We start from the raw sequence: 18,729 nt of genomic DNA, 5'->3' as shown, positions 1-18,729 counted from the left end.
TGGCTTCATGCAGGACTATAGCTAGTACCCCCCGGGCCACAAGTCTCGTGGAGCTGCCTTTGAGGCATCAACGGGGTCTCTAGGCTTCTCGGCGTGTGCGGTTCCCTGTGACTCCAATCTCTCTCAGGCGTCTGCAGGTACTTGGGGATCGGTCTGGGTCTTGGCACCTCTGGCTTCCACGGATAGGGGTTCCAGCTGCTCCTGGGACGGAGTCAGCGCGGAGCGTCCTTCCTCCTTAGCAGTCAGCCCAGACTGAGCTGGGCTGCTCCTTTTTATGTCTGTGTGGAGAGTAAAATGTGCTGTAAGTTCTAAATAGCATCTCTCTTCCTATTTTACAAATGTCCTCTAACAGTCCCCCAGACCTCAGTCACATAAAGGGTTTGTTCACCCATCTTAACTCTGTAAAGATGTGAGACAGATTGAATAGTGTTACCTACATTTTCTTGGAAAACATAAAATCTCCGTTAGCTAGTGAAGATCACCTCTGCTTCCCTATGATGTCTATATGCCAACTGCTACTCGCTTGCATGAACTTTGCTTTTGCTGATAGCTGTAAAATAGGGACTGAGACCTGGATCCACAAAGATACTTATAATAAGGAGTCCTGTGGCACCTTAAAGACTAACAAATGTATTTGGGCATAAGCTTTTGTGGGCTGGAAACCACTTTGTCAGATGCAACCAGCCCACAAAAGCTTATGCCCAAATACATTTGTTAGTCTTTAAGGTGCCACAGGACTCCTCGTTGTCTTTGATGAAACAGACTAGCATGGCTACTCCTCGGAAAGATACTTATATGCCTAAACCATAAACTTAGGCACTTAATTCTGGAGTTTAGGCATCTGGATACCCATTTTATGCTCCACTGTGATCTACTGTGACAGGTTCACTCGTCGGGACCCCCTTGGGACTGTCACTTGATGTGCTGAGATACCACTGAGCCTAACCCTTCTGCCAGCATTGGCACCCCTTAACAGTAATACAAGTTTATACTTCATATGCCTAACTGTACATATAAGAATGATACTGGCATACAAATAGGATGACCACATCCAGTAGATTATAATTTTTCCATTGATATGTTACAAGAGGTATTTCACATAAAGCATATTCCAGTTATGTCATATTCATAAGCATATTTTCATAAAGCATATGGAGTGCAACGTCACACCCACAACACCACCACCGAACAATTTAGGTGACTAAACTCACTTAGCACCTAAGTTTTCAAGATAAAAGTTCCCATAGAGTCTAAGTTTCAGCCTATGAGCACATGTACTGCTCCTTCCTCTAGACATATGGAAACTTATCTCTCATCCAAGTCCCAGAGTAATTCACAAACCAGGGGAAAACAGGCATTTGGCTACCTGAATTATGTGCAGGGACTAATCTCACAGGCATGCTCATAGTGTATTGACTGGATTAGGTCCCATTCAAAATCACTCCAGATGAGGAGCAGCTGGTGACCTTTTCACTTTCACAACAGCAGTGAGAACAATCATCTAGATCAGGGGTTCTCAAACTGGGCATCGGGACCCCTCGGGGGGTCGCGAGGTTATTACATGGGTGTCGTGAGCTGTCAGCCTCCAGCCCAAACCCCACTTTGCCTCCAGCATTTATAATGGTGTTAAAAAGATAAAAATGTGTTTTTAATTTTGGGGGGGGGGAGGGTTCGCACTCAGAGGCTTGCTGTGTGGAAGGGGTCACCAGTACAAAAGTTTGAAAACCACTGATCTAGTCTCTCCTGTTTAAGCTGTTCCACTGTGGCTAACTAATGAAAGTGATTGGAGCTGGGAGACTGGACCAGGGACTTCCATGAGCATGTCCTAGCCCCAGGCTCTAGAGTCATTTTCACTCCCTCTGGCCCAGCGACTGTTCCACTGTGTATAAATACATAAAGAGACATTGGGCCACAGAAAATGAAATCAGGAGAATGTCTCTGCAGTCCAGTGGTTTAGGGCACCCACCTGGGAGAGGGGAGCCCCAGGATCCAATCACTCTTTCTGCGTTTATCCACAGTCTTCGCATGTTAAGGGCTGTTATAAAGAGGATGGAGATCCATTGTTCTCCATGTCCACTGAAAGTAGGACAAGAAGAAATGGGCTTAATCTGCAGCAAGGGAGATTTTGGTTAGATATTGGAGAAAACTTTCTAACTCTAACGGTAGTTAAGTTCTGGCTTCCTAGGGAGGTTGTGGAATCCCCATAATTGGAGGCTTTTTGGACAATCACCTGGGACCATCTAGGTTTATTTGGTCCCACTTCAGTGCATGGGGTTGGAATAGATGACCTTTCAAGGTCTCTTCCAGTCCTACCTTTCTATGCTAAGGGCAGGTGGCATCAAGATGCTGTGCACTCCTAGATATCCCATAAAGTACAATACTTAGGAAACATGGGTTTGAGTCCCAGCTCCACCAGAAACTTCCCATGTGGCTTTAGAAAACTCATTAAGCCTCTCTGTGCCTCAGTTCCCCACCTGTACAGTGGCAATAGCAGTACTGTCGGGATAACTACAGTAAACTTTGTGAGCTGCTTTGCGTTCTACTGATCTCCAGAGTGTTTCCTGAGGAGTGAGTGCCAGGTCTTGTTATTATTTAGTATAGTCCTAATCAGGAAATGGCAGAATTGTTTGAAATCATTTTGATTCTGTAGTTTTTATTTTGTTTAAATTATTCATTATTGAACATGTCAAAAAAGTAAATTAAAAAAGAAAAGAAAACAAGGCCACAAAATAAAACCACAAGAAGTGAAAGAAGAGTAAAGTTGCTCAGTAATTAGAAAGATTGTATTGTTAATTGAAAGCACTCAGTTTCATTAAAGGGTTAGAGAGGTTAAAGTGTCCTATATAAAAGAAGAATATATCTTTGTTTTATAGAGAGACAGAGTTAAAGAACACTGCCTATTAAAATCTAAGAATATATAGGATTGCTGACAAGTTTGTAGGTTCTGTAAAGCTGTTAGACTGTAAAAGTCTCTTGTCTGCTACTCTTAACAGGAAGAGAGAATGAGAACCCAGAGAGGGCAACAGCCAGGGCCTCAGAGACTCCTGAATGGGAAGTAAAAGATGAAGCCACATGTCCAATTTGTTTGGATTATTTTAGCGACCCAGTGACTATAGACTGTGGGCACAGCAGCTGCAAAACCTGCATCACTACATACTGTGAGAAATCGGAAGAGGGAAATCATGGCTGTCCCATCTGCAGATCAAAGATGGAGAAAGTGAATTTCAGGCCTAACTGGCAGCTGGCCAGTCTAGTAGAAAAAGTTAAATGGGGATTGAAACCAGGAAAAGAGGAAAAGGAGAATCTGTGTGAGAGACACAAGGAAAAACTCAGCCTGTTCTGTGAAGAGGATGGGGAATTCGTATGTGTGGAATGTGACAAATCCGCACTGCACAAAGCGCACACAGTGGTCCTCATTAAAGAGGCTGTCCAGAAGTATAAGGTAAGAACCACTTTGATGTTGATTAATTAAATCCTTTTCGTTTCAGACTAATATGAACTTTCCTCTCAGGGGAGTTGACATTTCTGAGGCTCCTTCAGAATAGCAGAATCTCTCCTTTTCCCAGATACATTCTTCTAAATGCCAGCTCCATCGAAATCTCTGTCCTGCAAGGCACCTCCTTCCAGGCAGGTGAAGATAAAACTGGCCACTAAGGCCACCCTAACCTGCCAACATCAGACTTTTAATTTAGGGACTGTGTATCAGGAATTGCCAACCAAATAACTCTAGGGTTACCATACGTCCGGATTTTCCCGGACATGTCCGGCTTTTGGGGGCTCAAATCCCCGTCCGGGGGGAAATCCCCAAAAGCTGGGCATGTCCGGGAAAATCGGGAGGGCTCGGTGGTGCTCGGCAGGGGCCGGCGGTGCGGGGCCGGGGGCATGGTGCCGGGCCGGGAACCAGGGGCGCAGTGCCGGGCCAGGGTCACAGTGCCGGGCCGGGCGCGGTGCCGGACGGGGAGCCGGGGGTGCGGTGCCGGGCCGGGAGCCGGGCCCGCGGGGCCGGGGAGCCGCTCAGCCGGGCCGGCGGGGAGCCGGGTCGGCCGGTCCCGCGGGGAGCCGGGCCGGCGGGGAGCCGGGTCGGCCGGGCCCGCGGAGAGCCGGGCCGGCGGGCCCGCGGGGAGCTGGGCCGGGGGGGCCGGCAGTGCTGGGCGGGCCGGGGGTGGTCGGCGGGGGCCGGCACCCCAGGGCCCGAGCCGACCCAGCCTGGAAACGCCGGGGGGCCAGCCTGGGCCGCGCCTCCTCCCCCCACACCCCCCTTACCTGCTTCAGGCTTCCCGCGAATCAAATATTCGCGGGAAGCAGGGGAGGGGGCGGAGACTGTGGGAGGGGGCGGGGCTGGGGGCGGGGCCGTGGGCTGTGGAGTGTCCTCCATTTGGAGGCACAAAATATGGTAACCCTAAATAACTCCAAACTGACACTACCTCAGGCCCGCAACAGGCCTACCAGATTTCAACCTGATCTGAATGTGCTTGTGAATTTTAGAGCACTTTGAAAAATGGACTCAAAACTGACACATTCCATTGCACTCTTGCTTCTGTATCAGAACTGGCTCACAGTCTAATAACTTCTGAACCTTTGCATTGTGCAGCTTGTTTTTGGTGGCATTCACAACTGGAGATCAGGGGAAGTTCTCTGATGTGAGTTTCATTTAGATTCTGCATATATTTCCCCCTCGGCTATGGGCAAAAACATGGTTAAGAAGTGAAACATTTTTAAAGCTGGTAAGTTTTGCGGGGGCTGTATGCCCTGGCCTGTGGGACCAAATCACCCAAAATGGGCACTGCTAACTGCACCCCTGGCCTTGATATGGCAGAGCATTTCCAAAGCAATCTGTAATAGCTGTTGCTAACTAGCTATTATAAGAAAAGATCCTGGAGATTTTAAGTAACAGTAAACACTTATTACTGAGAATTGTACAGATAGATACTGCTGGCTTCCCTGCCTGGCTGCAAGTGCCCATAGTGTGTTTTCTGCTGCTAAGGCTCACTACTTAAGGTTGTATGTAGAGGGTGAGGGGGAACATTATGAGTAACTTTGGTCCCTGCTCCAAAGTTCCTACTATCATTATCTTTCACCTTTAAAAAAAATACAGCACTTACAATTGAACTAAATTTTATTTTTTAACTGTATCAATATAATTTAGCATCTGTACTCCAATCTGGATCCCTAAGAGTCTACAGTTAGTCTTGGTATCTAGCAGGTTTTCTTATCGCTCTACCTTTAGAGGTAATAACAGGAGTATCAGTCAATGCCCCCTTTTTGTTCTGTGTTCAAGCTGACTTCTTGAGATTCAGTAGAGTGGACTGATACTGCTTGTATTTCTGAGATGTATGTTAACACAGTTTCCATTTGTTCCATATTTTCAGTCTCTTCCTGCATAATTCTTTTAGTGCTCATTGAATCCCTTCCCTTTCTTCTTTCCTGTGGCACCAAGATAAGCGCTTGAAGCAGTGTGTTTGTCAATCACCTTTGCATGTTTCCATTTTCCTTTGTGATTAACACAAACACTCCCTCTCTTTTCCAGTGGTAATAAAGGCTTTGTACCTTTGTCAAAGAAAAGAAATTCTGCTTTGCTTGTCTGAATTTTAGGCTAGTTTGTGTGTCTCCTTGTATCAGGCTGGGTTGCAACAACTTTGCTGAAGTCAGCAATCTGGTCCATGAGGAGTTGAGAAGGTGAAGAGGTCAGTTTGAACCTTCATGTGGTAGCACTGGTTCCTTTTGATTTTTGTTTCTGAAGATTTGACCTGTTGCAAGACTGTACCATGTCCACAATTTGACTACACATGTATTGCCAATAGACAGCATCTCAAGTTCTTATTTTACACAGCTCTCATGGATAATAGCCAAGATCTCTTTTCTTAGATTTGCCAGTACGGTGATTTTGTCACTGTTAGAGACAAGTACATCTTGCATGTTTAGTTCCTCTTTATATGACCAGTAAGTACAGATATGCTCTGGTAATTCAGGTTTCTTGCCTCAGCATCCTGGCAAATTGTTTGTCTTACGGTTTGCAGGACAGCATTCTTTGAAGTAGCAGCTTGAAATTCCTTCAATTTCTGTTCAGAAATAAGCAAATAAGACATCATGCAACATATTGCAACATCAGCTTCCTCGGAACTTACTCCGGCACCATGCAGTATGTATGCTCTGGAAACAGCACCAGCAATTGCTAACTCTTACCATGGTCTGTATTAGGGTTACCATATTTTGAGCCTCCAAAAGGAGGACACTCCACGGGGCCCCGGCCCCGCCCCCAGCCCCGCCCATGCCCCGCCTCAACTCCACCCCTTCCCCAAAGTCCCCGCCCTGGAGTTGCTACTGTTGACATGTTTGGGATAAATTTACCAAGGTAAATAACCATTCCAAGAAATCTGCAATTCAGCCTTGCAGGGTCATTGTGGCCATTTCAATGATAACAGAAGTTTTTGAGTTGTCAGATTTTAGACCTTCTTTTGTCAAGTGATACCCCAAATATTTTATTTCTGTCACAGCCAAATTTGCATTTGTTCTTGTTAGTCACAGGTTCTTTTCATGACACCTGTCTAGACTCTCCTGAGCCTTTCATTATGGGAGAGGGATAGCTCAGTGGTTTGAACATTGGTCTCCTAAACTCAGCATTGAGAAGTCAATCCTTGGGGGGCCACTCAGGGATCTGGAGCAAAATCAGTACTTGATCCTGCTAGTGAAGTCAGGGGCTAGACTCAATAACCTTTCAGGGTCCCTTCCAGTTCTATGAGATAGGTATATCTCCAATTATTTATATTTATATTTTATGTTCTCATCTGCTATTTTCCCAGACCGATGTGCCATCTATATAATATGCAATCCTTCAAATGTCTGTTGGATCACTCTTTCGTATGCTTTAGGAGCTGAATAGATGCCAAATGGAAATCTGGGAAACCTGTACCTGCCAAATGGTGTGTTGAACATACAGAATCTAGAACGTTTGTTACCCAGCTGGACTTGGCAAAATCCACTGCAAGAATCTAAAAAATGAAAATTGTAGTTTTTGCTAACTTGCTGGTGACTTCTTCTACTGTAGGTATAAGAACATAAGAATGGCCCTACTGGGTCAGACCAAAGGTCCATCTAGCCCAGTATCCTGTCTTCCAACAGTGGCCAGTGCCAGGTGCCCCAGAGGGAATGAACAGAACAGGTAATCATCAAGTGATCCCTCCCCTGTCGATTATTCCCAGCTTCTGGCAAACAGAGGCTAGGGACATCATCCCTGCCCATCCTGGCTAATAGCCATTGATGGAGCTATCCTCCATGAATTGATCTAGTTCTTTTTTGAACCCAGTTATGATCTTGGCCTTCACAACATCCTCTGGCAAGGAGTTCCACAGGTAGATTGTGTGTTGTGTGAAAAAATACTTCCTTTTATTTGTTTTAAACTTGCTGCCTATTAATTTCATTTGGTGACCCCTAGTTCTTGTGTTATGAGAAGTAGTAAACAACACTTCCTTATCTACTTTCTTTACACCAGTCATGAGTCTATAGACCTCAATCATATCTCCCCTTAGTCATCTTTTTTCAGAGATGAAAAGTCACAGTCTTATTAATCTCGCCTCATATGGAAGCCGTTCCATACCCCTAATCATTTTGTTGCCCTTTTCTGAACCGTTTCCAATTCCAATATATCTTTTTTGAGACGGGGCGACCACATCTGCACACACTATTCAAGATGTGGGCGTACCATGGATTTATATAGAGGCAACATGATATTTTCTGTCCTATTCTCTATCCCCCTCTTAATTATTCCTAGCATTCTGTTCACTTTTTTGACTGCTGCTGCACATTGAGTGGATGTTTTCAGAGAACTATCCACAATGACTCCAAGATCTCTTTCTTGAGTGGTAACAGGTATTTTAGACCCCATCATTTTATATGTATAGTTGGGATTATGTTTTCCAATGTGTATTACTTTGCATTTATCAACATTAAATTTCATCTGCCATTTTGTTGCCCAGTCACACAGTTTTGAGAGATCCTTTCGTAGCTCTACGTAGTCTTAACTGCCTTTAGTAATTTTGTACCATCTGCAGATTTTGCCACCTCACTGTTTACCCCTTTTCTAGATCATTTATGAATATGTTGAATAGGACTGGTCCCAGAACAGACCCCTGGGGGACACCACTATTTACCTCTCTCCATTCTGAAAACTGGCCATTTATACCCACCCTTTCTTTCCTATCTTTTAACTAGTTACCAATCCATGAGAGCACCTTCCCTCTTATGCAAAGTAAGCTGCCACAGGATAAGAGCCTTTGGTGAGGGACCTTGTCAAAGGCTTTCTGAAAATCTAAGTACACTATGTCCACTGGATCCCTTTGGTCCACATGCTTGTTCACCCCCTCAAAGAATTCTAGTAGATTGGTGAGGCATGATTTCCCCTTACTAAAACCATGTTGACTCTTCCTCAACAAATTATGTTCATCTATATGTCTGACAATATTATTCTTTATTATAGTTTCAACCAGTTTGCCCTGTACTGAAATCAGACTTGCTGGCCTGTAATTGCCCAGATCACCTCTGGAGCCATTTTTAAAAATTGGCATCACATTAGCTATCCTCCAGTAATCTGGTACAGAAGCTGATTTAAATGATAGTTTACAGACTAGAGTTAGTAATTCTGCAATTTCAGAATTGAGTTCCTTCAGAACTCTTGGGTGAATACCATCTGGTCCTAGTGACTTATTGCTAACAATCCTAATTGTGGCACTGAGTTTCAGTGTCAATGAGATTGGGGTGGCAACTTGTGACATACTTGGCTACAATTGAGACCAGTAGGGGGGATATGCCCCCTGCCCTGCAACCCTGGGTGCTTTACAATGCCTTGCTGTAGTAGCTCCCACCTGGGCCACTCACAAACAGCTAAACAGAGTGCAAGCCACACCCTGAGTGTCTGTGTAACTGCAGCTTGCCAGTTACACCCTTGTTCTCACACCCCAGTCCCAGATTTCCCCCCAGAAATGTATGTCCTGTAATGCCCAGCTCTCTCCTGGACAATACAGATATTTCAAGTCCGTTATTCCTTTAAAGGAATAATACACAAGCTTATTATCTTAAATGGAGTTACCCAGACATTTCAATTTAAACATACCGGATTCGATAAAACAGTAAAAAGTTTACAAACTACAAAGAAATCTTAAATGAGGACAAGTAATGAGGCAGAAGAGTCAGAAATTGTTACTAGAAAAATAAAGATAAAACACCTACTAATGTCTAATTTAACAAACTATATGAGATTCAAGCAAATTTTCTCACCACATGCTTCCAACAAGGCTACTGACCAAACTCTTCATGTCAGGACCCCTCCCTCAAAGTCCAGCGGCTGTTTCCTTTTGTCTTCTCAGGTGCACAGAATGTGATGGGCAGGCAGAGAGAAAGAGAGAGCACAGTATCTTACAATGTGTGACCCTTTTTTATATACTTTCAGTCCCCCTCTTGAAAAATATTTCCATCTGGGATCAAGGGGACAAAGTCTGTGTGGAAGGAAGTTCCCTACTCTTTCTTCCACCTGTTTGAGCTTCTTCTTTTGGTTTCCCTTCCTCCTTTGTGACTCTGGTTAATGCTTAAATTAAAAATTAAGGTACACATACATTCTTGTTCAAGACAGGTCTGTTTGACCAGCTTGTTGCACATCAGTTTTGAATGTGACACATGGAATTCTTTTATAGCATCAGCCTGATATTCATAACACACAGGCTTCACACCCCCAGGATGTGCCAGCATGCTTCTGGATGATGTTAATTGTTAGAGGGCTTTCCCTTCATCCTCTCCCCTGGATCTTGTCATGCAGACAGAAAGCAGAAGACCAGAAGTCCAAAATTCAGTCAATGCAATGTTTATTGGGATTAATTTCCCGCAAGCATGTCCATAACTCTGACACCACAGAGCCTTATTTCCCAGTGTCCCGTCCCCCCCTCCTCAGCAGGCATAATTATACCTGAAATGCACGCCCTTGGTCTCACCCCTTACAATGTATGGTGATGTTCCATAGTGGGGGGTCATGGGTCTGGGGTCTTCTTCCCACCTTTCTTGTACCCCATAGGAGGGGAATGGAGTGAGTTGTGCTACAGTCAGGGGCAAGCATTTCTCTGGCCTTGTAATGTTTTATATCTTCCCCCCAATCCCCTCTTGCCCCTCTCAACTGGTTGCTTGACCTTGCCTTATGTAAGAATGGCCATACTGGGTCAAACCAAAGGTCCATCTAGCCCAGTAACCAGTCTTCAGATAGTGGCCAATGCCAGGTGCCCCAGAGGGAATGAACAGAACAGGTAATCATCAAGTGATCCATTCCCTGTCTCCCATTCCCAGATTCTGGCAAACAGAAGCTAGGAATACCATCCCTGCCCATCCTGGCTAATAGCCATTGATGGACCTATCCTCCATGAATTATCTAATTCTTTGTTGAAAGCTGTTATAGTCTTGGCCTTCACAACATACTCTGGGAAAGAGTTCCATAGGTTGACTGTACATTGTGTGAAGAAATACTTCCTTTTATTTGTTTTAAACCTGCTGCTTATTAATTGCATTTGGTGACCCCTAATCACCTTGAGATAGAAGTTGAGGCACTCTTCAAGTGTGTGCTCATATATTATACTCCCACCATGCCCAGTAACACTTTAACTGTTCCTATCTGTTTCCATTATACTAACAAACCCATCTGGCTAGACAAAAGCAACATACAGTGTCTTTGTCCTTTGTTCAGACATATTAGTGAGGATATAAGTGTATCAAAAATCAAACAGGCAAGCAAAACCCAAAATTCTATCTCAGGCGAAAATACAGCCCTGAATCTTACATTGTCACTAGCACTTCTAACATTATCTCTTGTCTTTATCTCCTTTTTCGTATTGTGAAGGTATTTGCGATAGCTCAATGTCTGATCAACGTTAACTCTAAGGTATCGTGGATTGTGGTCAGATGATAAAGGTGGACGACAAAAGTCCTCTTTCAGTGTCACTTTGGCCTCATGGTTATTCAAGTGTAAGGCAGAGATGAATGTTTTTGAAGCACTGGGCTACAGTTACCAAGCTCTGAGATACGTCTCAAGTATCCAGAGATCGTAGTTCATGACCTTCTCTATGGCCTTCCGACAGGTCGCTCGTGTTGCTAGTGTAATATGTCTGCATAGGTTTGTTCTGACACCATGAAATAGCTCTTGCCAACCAGCTATTATAACATGAGAAGATGCTGGAGACTTTAGTAACAGTAAACAGCTTACTTAACTTATTACTGCGAACTATACAGATAGTATTACTGGCTTGCCTGCCTGGCTCCAAGAAGCAATGTGCTTCTGCTGATAAGGCTCACTACAAATATTTCCTCGATACAACACTAGGGATAACTTCGGTTCCTGCTCCATTGTTCCTACTATCGATACACAACCTGCCTGTGCATTTGCATTTTGGAGTACTTTGAAAATCAGCTCTTAGACAAACCTTTGCTCAGTGTTAACTATGGAGTCTATACCAGTCCTCTGAAATGAACAGTAAATTCCACTTGCCATTGTGTTGTCTGTTCCCCTAAATAGTTTAGGTCTCACTGAAGTTCTGAACAATCCCCTCTGGACTTGACTAACCTTAAATAACTTTGTGTTACCTGCAAATTTTGCTAATTCACTGCTCACACCCCTTTACTGTATCGTTACTAATTATATTAAACACCACAGGACCTAGTTCAGGACCTTGAGGAACCTGCTGTTAATTATAATGATAACTAGCCATTTATTCCTATCCTTTGCTTTCTGTCTCTTGAGCAGTTTTACAGGCACTAATCCACTCAAACCTGACACCTTAACTTCTCATTCACAACATTTTTGTGTTTTGGTCTTTTTGTTTTGCTTTGTTTTGGAAATAAAATTTACACAAACCAACCTCTGGGATCTAAAACCTCTGGACCTTGTGGAAGGTGTGGTAGTACTGCATGCAGAGCACCTTTCTTCTGTGTATTACGCACACCAGTATTGGTACTGTTACCATCTCTGACCCAAGCAACTAGCCAAAAAATCAAGGTCTTACAGGTTTTCCCAAGTAGGAGGAGTAATTGACGATGGAGTCCGGTACCTTTAATGCATTCCTGTTTCATTACAGAGAATGTACAAAGGCCTGTTTCCCTGATTGCTGGAGGAAGTAAAAGAACAGGAGGCTGTGTCCTTGCTCACATCCCCAGCCCAGAACTCACTCTAGGGATCTTCAAGTCTACCCCATGCTTCCAGTCTGCTGCCGCTTGGCTTTCTTCCTCTGCTTCTCTGCATCTGCAGTCCTGTGTGTCTCTCCATGTGCTCTCTCAGTTTATTTCTGCACTTGTGCTTGTCTCACGGACACACACCTCATCCCGGTCATACAATACCCACTGGCACCCCTCCCCCCAATAGTGCTAGTTTCTAGGTAGAGTCCACTTTGCCTTGTTTAGGTAGAATTCCTCACTTGTCTCTTACAGCTATCTTAAATGGTGGGAACATTCACACCCATCAGTTTCAACAAGGTTTTAATTCAACCCATAACAGTTGCTGTTGATAGTACTGATTCACAGAATTATCCAGATGAGACAAACAACCCTCTCTCCTATTAAAGTCAAAAGCACAATTGTAGTTTTGGGTTGTTGTTTTTTGTTTGTTTGTTTACTCAGGGTCAAATTTGTGTCCATCTGAATAATCTGAATAAGAAGAAAGAAGAACTTCTGGGAATTAAATCGAATGAGGAAAGGCAGAGTCAGAAACACCAGGTAGGTGCTCATAATCATTAACCACAAGGGTGTATGACTTTGGCAGTTATGGGAGGTTTGGGGTTTCTTTGTGACTGTGGCACTGTGAGAGATTGTGTCTCTCTCCAGACATCTGTTGCTGTGTATGCATGTACAGAATGTATTTTCTAAATGCATCTATTCCTCTGTGTGTCACCAGATCAGAGAGTGCACACACACTGTTAGTGTTCCAGGAAGGGACATGTAGACATCATGATTTCCCCAATACATCTGCTTTGTTAAGAGTTTGTCTCTTCTCTCCCATCCCACCCACACACACTTCCCTGGCCTCTACAAAGCCTCTCTCAATAAGTCTCTGCCAGGGTAATTCGAAGTCTTGCTTCCCCTTCTGCTGTTAGAGTGACCTGGATTGCAAGAAGCCATTAATCATGACACAGATAACACACTAGTAACATAAACTAGGGCTGACCAGGAGGCTATAGGAAAAACTTTGCTCTTGTAATGCTAGAGGGTGCTTCTCAGGAATTGCCTTATGCTAATTTGTTATGGGTTACAACTAAATTCTCCCATCTACACGTGGAGACCTTTATGAAAAATCTCAGGACTCCCCATGTCGCTGACCCACCCTGTCCCTGTCTGTATCTGTTCATTACAGGAAGAGACAGAATCTGTGAGGAAGAAAATCATGTCAGAATTTGAGGAACCGGAGAAGATTTTGCAGGAACAAAGGCAACCTTTGGTGGCCCAGCTGGAAGAGCTGAACAAGGACATTGTGAAGAGGGAGAATGAAAACGTCACCAAACTCCTCGAGGAGATTTCGTTTCTCAGTAACCTGATAAAGGAGTTGAAAGAAAAATGGCAGCAGCCAGCGAGTGAATTCCTGCAGGTGAGGCAGATTATACACCCTCAGTTCCCTGCAAGGAAACACTCCTGAACTATTGAATATGAGTATTGTTCATTTCTCAGGCTGGCTGGAAACAATTCCATTTCACAGCAAGTTTCAAGGTTTCAAAATGGTTTTTGTTCCAGTATAGAATGAAAACAACATTTTGAAACTTTTCACAAAAAATAGTGAGAAAGAGACTCAATAGTCTGGTGGTTGGGGCAATGGTCTGAGTAGAGTCAGAGACAAGCCCAGACTTTGCCCAATTCAGAGCAGAGACTTGACCCCGGAGTCTTGCTTTCTGATGTATTCCATTCTGGAGATGAGAAAATGTTGTTGAACCAGATTCATTTCTGCAAAATATTTCTGTTTTTATCAAAGGGTGTTTTTCAATGGAAAAAATGTCATTGAAAATTTTTCAACCAAGTATAATATTAATTTAAGTTGCCAGCTATATACTGAGAGATGCATATAGAACTCAAGTAGTGAAGGCAAAGTTAGTGCCCTGCAGAGCAGGAGGGATGCAAAGTGCGTAACATGTGGACTGACCTCTCCTCTCTCGCTTTCTCCCATCTAGGACATCAGAAGCACCTTGAACAGGTATGTTGCTCATTCTCAACCCCCCCCCCCAATACTTCACTATGCTGGAAGAGGCCTAGAAACCATGTTAAAATGGCATCTCCTTAGTGCATGAGAGTGAACTGTGCAGGTCAGGGTCATGCTTCAGATGCAATTTTCCCTCTGAGTTTAATCCTGAGAATTTATCATTTTATGATTCATCCTACAGAAAGGATTATTAACCTGAACATATGTTCTGCATAAATTGAATCTCCAGGAGATTGGAGGTATCTCTATTTTAGGGGTGGACTATGGGCCTTTCACCTCGTCACTGGTCACAGTTCTAACAACATTTGTAGTTTAACAAGATTTTTTTTTACAAGCTGGTGACTCCTTGGAGGTGAGTTTGGAGGGAGTGGGTATCAGTCCAGCTCCCAGTGGGCCAATGTTCACAGCACAGAAACCTCCAGAAATGTTGGAAACACATTGACTATCAAAGCATGGAGGCAAAGGAGTGAATGTCGCCGTGGAGACTGAAATCCCTTTCTAGCTGAGAGCTGGTCTTTGCAGTGGGGAGGCTGGGGGTTTGGCGGGGGGGGATCGGCGGTGCGGCGCTCCGCGGGGGGGGGGTTCGGCGGCGCTCCCCGGCGGGGGGGGGCTGGGGGGTTTGGCTGGGGGGATTGGCGGCGCGGCGCTCCGCGGGGGGGCTGGGAGGTTTGGCGGGGGGATCGGCGGCGCTCCGCGGGGGAATGGGGGGTGGCGTTGCAGTGCTGAGGGGGTGTGTTATGGCGGCGCTATGGACGGCGGCACTCTTTTTTTTTGCTTGGGGCGGCCAAAAAGTTTAGAGCCGGCCCTGCCTCCAGAAATGTTGGAAACACATTGACTATCAAAGCATGGGGGCAAAGGAGTGAATGTCGCCGTGGAGACTGAAATCCCTTTGTAACTGAGAGCTGGTCTTTGCAGTTCACGGTTCAATTATATTAATAGGCCATTGGCAAAGCTGGGTAGAAATCTTGCAGTGCCATAGAATATGCCGTACTGGTTTGAGATAGCGATAAACTAAAGCATTGGGTCTCCTTTGCCAACAACTTTCCCTAGTATGAAATAATAAATTATCACACACAATAATGTTGCTCTCTAGATGCAAGCAGGTGAAAGATCGGCCACCGGTGGAGATTTCACCTGAAGTGGAAAAGAAACTAAGTACTTCGCACCAAATTGGTATTGTTCCAGAGGAGATTCTGAAGAAATTTAGAGGTACTGAGAAAGGCTCTAAAGGGTGAAACTGAGATATGTTTCTGTGGCTATAGAAGGAGACAGGTTCTATCAAATTCTTAGAGCAGCTAATTGTGAATGGTGATGGGATTGTGATGTACAGTAGTTGTGACAATGGCAAAGTGTGCACAACGGTTGAGGAAGAAAGGGTCATGCCCTGTGAAGTGACTTGACTTTTCATTTCCTTGCTTTGTGTAAGATCTGTTACATTTGTGTGTCATAACCTTTGTTGTGTTACATCAAAGCCTTTTGTGTATTCATTACCTAGGGGTTAAACATTTAAGCTCCTAGGGGAGCTGAGCACAGTTGGGGTTGTTCAAAGCTGTGCCACAGAACTGCACTTGTAGTGGAGATGATCAGCTGCTGCACGTCTCTGGCAAATAAAACCTCTGTCAGGAGCTGCATTGAAAGCTTTCACTGCTGGAGGAGAAAATCTGCCAGAAGAGTGTAGCTAGTGACAGAAGGTTTTGTCCATATGCCATAGAAGGCTGTATCTGTTGGCTACCCACTGGCACTTATACTTTCAGATATAATGCACAATGGCTAAAAGAGACCTTAATTTAAAAAGCAAAATTGTACTCACTGCACCAGATCTACTCAAGATTAATCTCTATACCAATGTGTGTGTAGTTAGACAATCTTTTTTAAAAGATATTTGACAAAACAAGTCTAACTGCTACAAATTTCAGTCATAGACTAAATTTTCAAATCCTTCCTATTACGTTTATTAAAAGAAATCAAACAAAAACCACACAGAAAATTCAAAGGGCATAAAAACTAACACTCTGTGAAATTTTACACTAAAGGCCACCTACATTTAGAGAGAAATTTATTCCCCATTTTAAAGCCCATTTTCATATGAAGCAACAACCGCCAGGGTTCCATAATAATAAGATAGGGAGACGTGGATGGGTTACAGTTCTATAAAATCCTGATTTGGGGCCATGTTTATGGCCCTGTCTTGCCATCTCATGTTGGCATTCCCGCGTTCACATGCATGAAAGTAATGGTTTATCAAAACTGGTTTATCTAGACAACTCTCATTAATTCTTCAGTGCTTTCATGGTCCTTCAGAGCTAGACAGAATGGCCAATATAAGCAATAATAAAATCAGTATTTTATTACCCACTTAGCTCACATTCCCAGCATACACAAAAGGGAGTGGGTGTGATGAAGGTACAGATCTGATTTCCTTCCTGAAGACACCCTATCCAGCCAATCCCTGCTGTGCTCTCTCCCCTGACTGACTCTCACCCACCCAAGCCCTGCCCTTGCAGCAATGGAACCTAACTCAGTGGGTCAGAGAGATACATCACCTCCCTGGTAGTGTTAGAGCTATGACAGTGCCCTCAGCGCTGGTGAGTTGTAGGAACAATTTATATAGAACTTTGAATCCTTAGATCTCTAAGAGCTCTGCAATGTGAGGAAGTGACTTAAAGGGGAAAATAGGAACTCACCTGTGCTTTTTTGCAGATTTTTCCCTTTCAAAACTGTGGGAAATATGGGAAGTGCACTGAAATCAATATACCTGTTGCAATTGAGAAAGTGAATTAATATCATTACAAATTAGACACTGATAATGTGTTTTCTCTGGTTTTCTTGCTAGCTGCTTTAAACAGGAACCAGGAACCAGAGACTCAGCATGCCACAGTCTCAGGGAAGAAGAAACTTTGCTCAGGTATTTTCTCTGGCAGTCCTTTCTTCTTTCTTTATTAAAAACATTATAAAGTATTAGCCAATATGAGACAAGTTAAAAATATTCACCAGCTGTTCCCTAGTTGCTGAGGAGTTAAGTGTCCGGATTACTACTTTCCCTGTGAGAGCCCTAACCACTGAGCTATGGGGTATTCTGGTGTGGGTTTCCCTCCATCTCTCCTGCTGAAACTGTTGCACTGTAGATAAATACATTAATACTCACAGGAACAGGGTGTCAGAGAAGAGTCACAAGAACGATTAAAGGATTAAAAACATACCTTTCAGTGATAGACTCAAGGAGCTCAATCTCTTTAGTTTAACAAAGAGAAGGTTAAGGGGTGACTGGATTACAGTTTATAAATACCTATTGGGTGGGGGAACAAATATTTAATAATGGACTCTTCAGTCTATCAGAGAAAGATATAACATGAACCAATGGCTGGAAGTTGAAGCTACACCAGCGGTTCTCAACCTGCGGCCTGCATGCGGCCCTATTAGCACACAGCTGCGGACCAGCTCAAATGTGTGCTAAAGGTTGGCCCACATGCCGGGGTCCCAGGTTCCTGACTGCCCAGCATGGAGGGGTCTGGGCTGCCCTGCCACCCAGTGCAGCAGGGGCAGGGGTGGGGTTCCCGGCCGGCCCAGTGGGATCAGGGGCCTGGGGCAGCTGACTCTTTCATTTGATTGTTTATACTTTATTAACTTCTATCCTCTCCTCTTTACTAGGATATAGTAATAGATCCTCCCCTATGGGATATCTCTGTCCAAACTGGGTGCTCCCCCGCACCTGCCGGCTTTCCCCCACGCCTCAGTTTAAAAACTCCCCTACAACGTTTTAAATTTTACATGCCAGCAATCTGGTTCCATTTTGGTTTAGGTGGAGCCCATCCTTCCTGTATAGGCTCCTCCTTTCCCAAAAGGTTCCTCAGTCCCTAATAAACCTAAACCCTTCCTCCCTACACCATCGTCTCACCCACGCATTGAGAGCCTGCAATTCTGCCTGTCTAACTGGCCTTGTGTGTGGAACTGGAAGCATATCAAAGAATGCTACCATGGAGGTCCTGGACTTTAATCTCTTCCTTAGCAGCCTAATTTGGCCTCCAGATCCTCTCTCCTACCTCTCCTTATATGTACCACAATCACCAACTCCTCTCCCCGAGATGAGGACTATGGCAATCTGAATAGAATAGCAGATACAGAGACCAAAATTAGAAAATCGCTAATTCAAATAGAGGAAGGGGGAACTTGCCTGTCTGCAATTTGTGGAGTGTTTAGACACTATGTTTCCAGGCACAATTCAAGATTTACAACACCCTAACTGTGGTAGGTGGTTGGTTTTTTTATGTTTGTTTGTGGTTTTTTTGTCTTTTAAGAGGAAAAAATGTAATAGTTGCAACACTGATCAAGGACACCTTTCCAAACAGGTACATGTTTAATGGTAAAACGTATGTTAATGCAAAGTTATGGCTGAGAATTTAAATGCACGACAACAATACAATTAAAACATAGAGTTCCCTGACGGTTATCCTTTGGCTTCTTTGCTCATATGTAAAATGGTGAGATAGTGGCACACTCTATAGCACCGTTATGACAGACATTTGCCC

General features: G+C 44.1%; 1 pseudogene; it reads left to right on the top strand.

Moving 5' to 3' along the window:
* The first annotated feature begins 3,061 nt into the window (after positions 1–3,061).
* LOC101939640 (interferon-induced very large GTPase 1-like) overlaps positions 3,062–18,729 on the top strand; it is a 30,739-nt pseudogene continuing 15,071 nt past the window's right edge.

The sequence above is a fragment of the Chrysemys picta genome, chromosome 4 (assembly GCF_011386835.1).
Source record: "Chrysemys picta bellii isolate R12L10 chromosome 4, ASM1138683v2, whole genome shotgun sequence".
In the NCBI taxonomy this organism is placed as follows: domain Eukaryota; kingdom Metazoa; phylum Chordata; order Testudines; family Emydidae; genus Chrysemys; species Chrysemys picta.
Note: the sequence above shows the minus strand (reverse complement) of the source record. Positions and strands in the feature narration are given on the sequence as shown.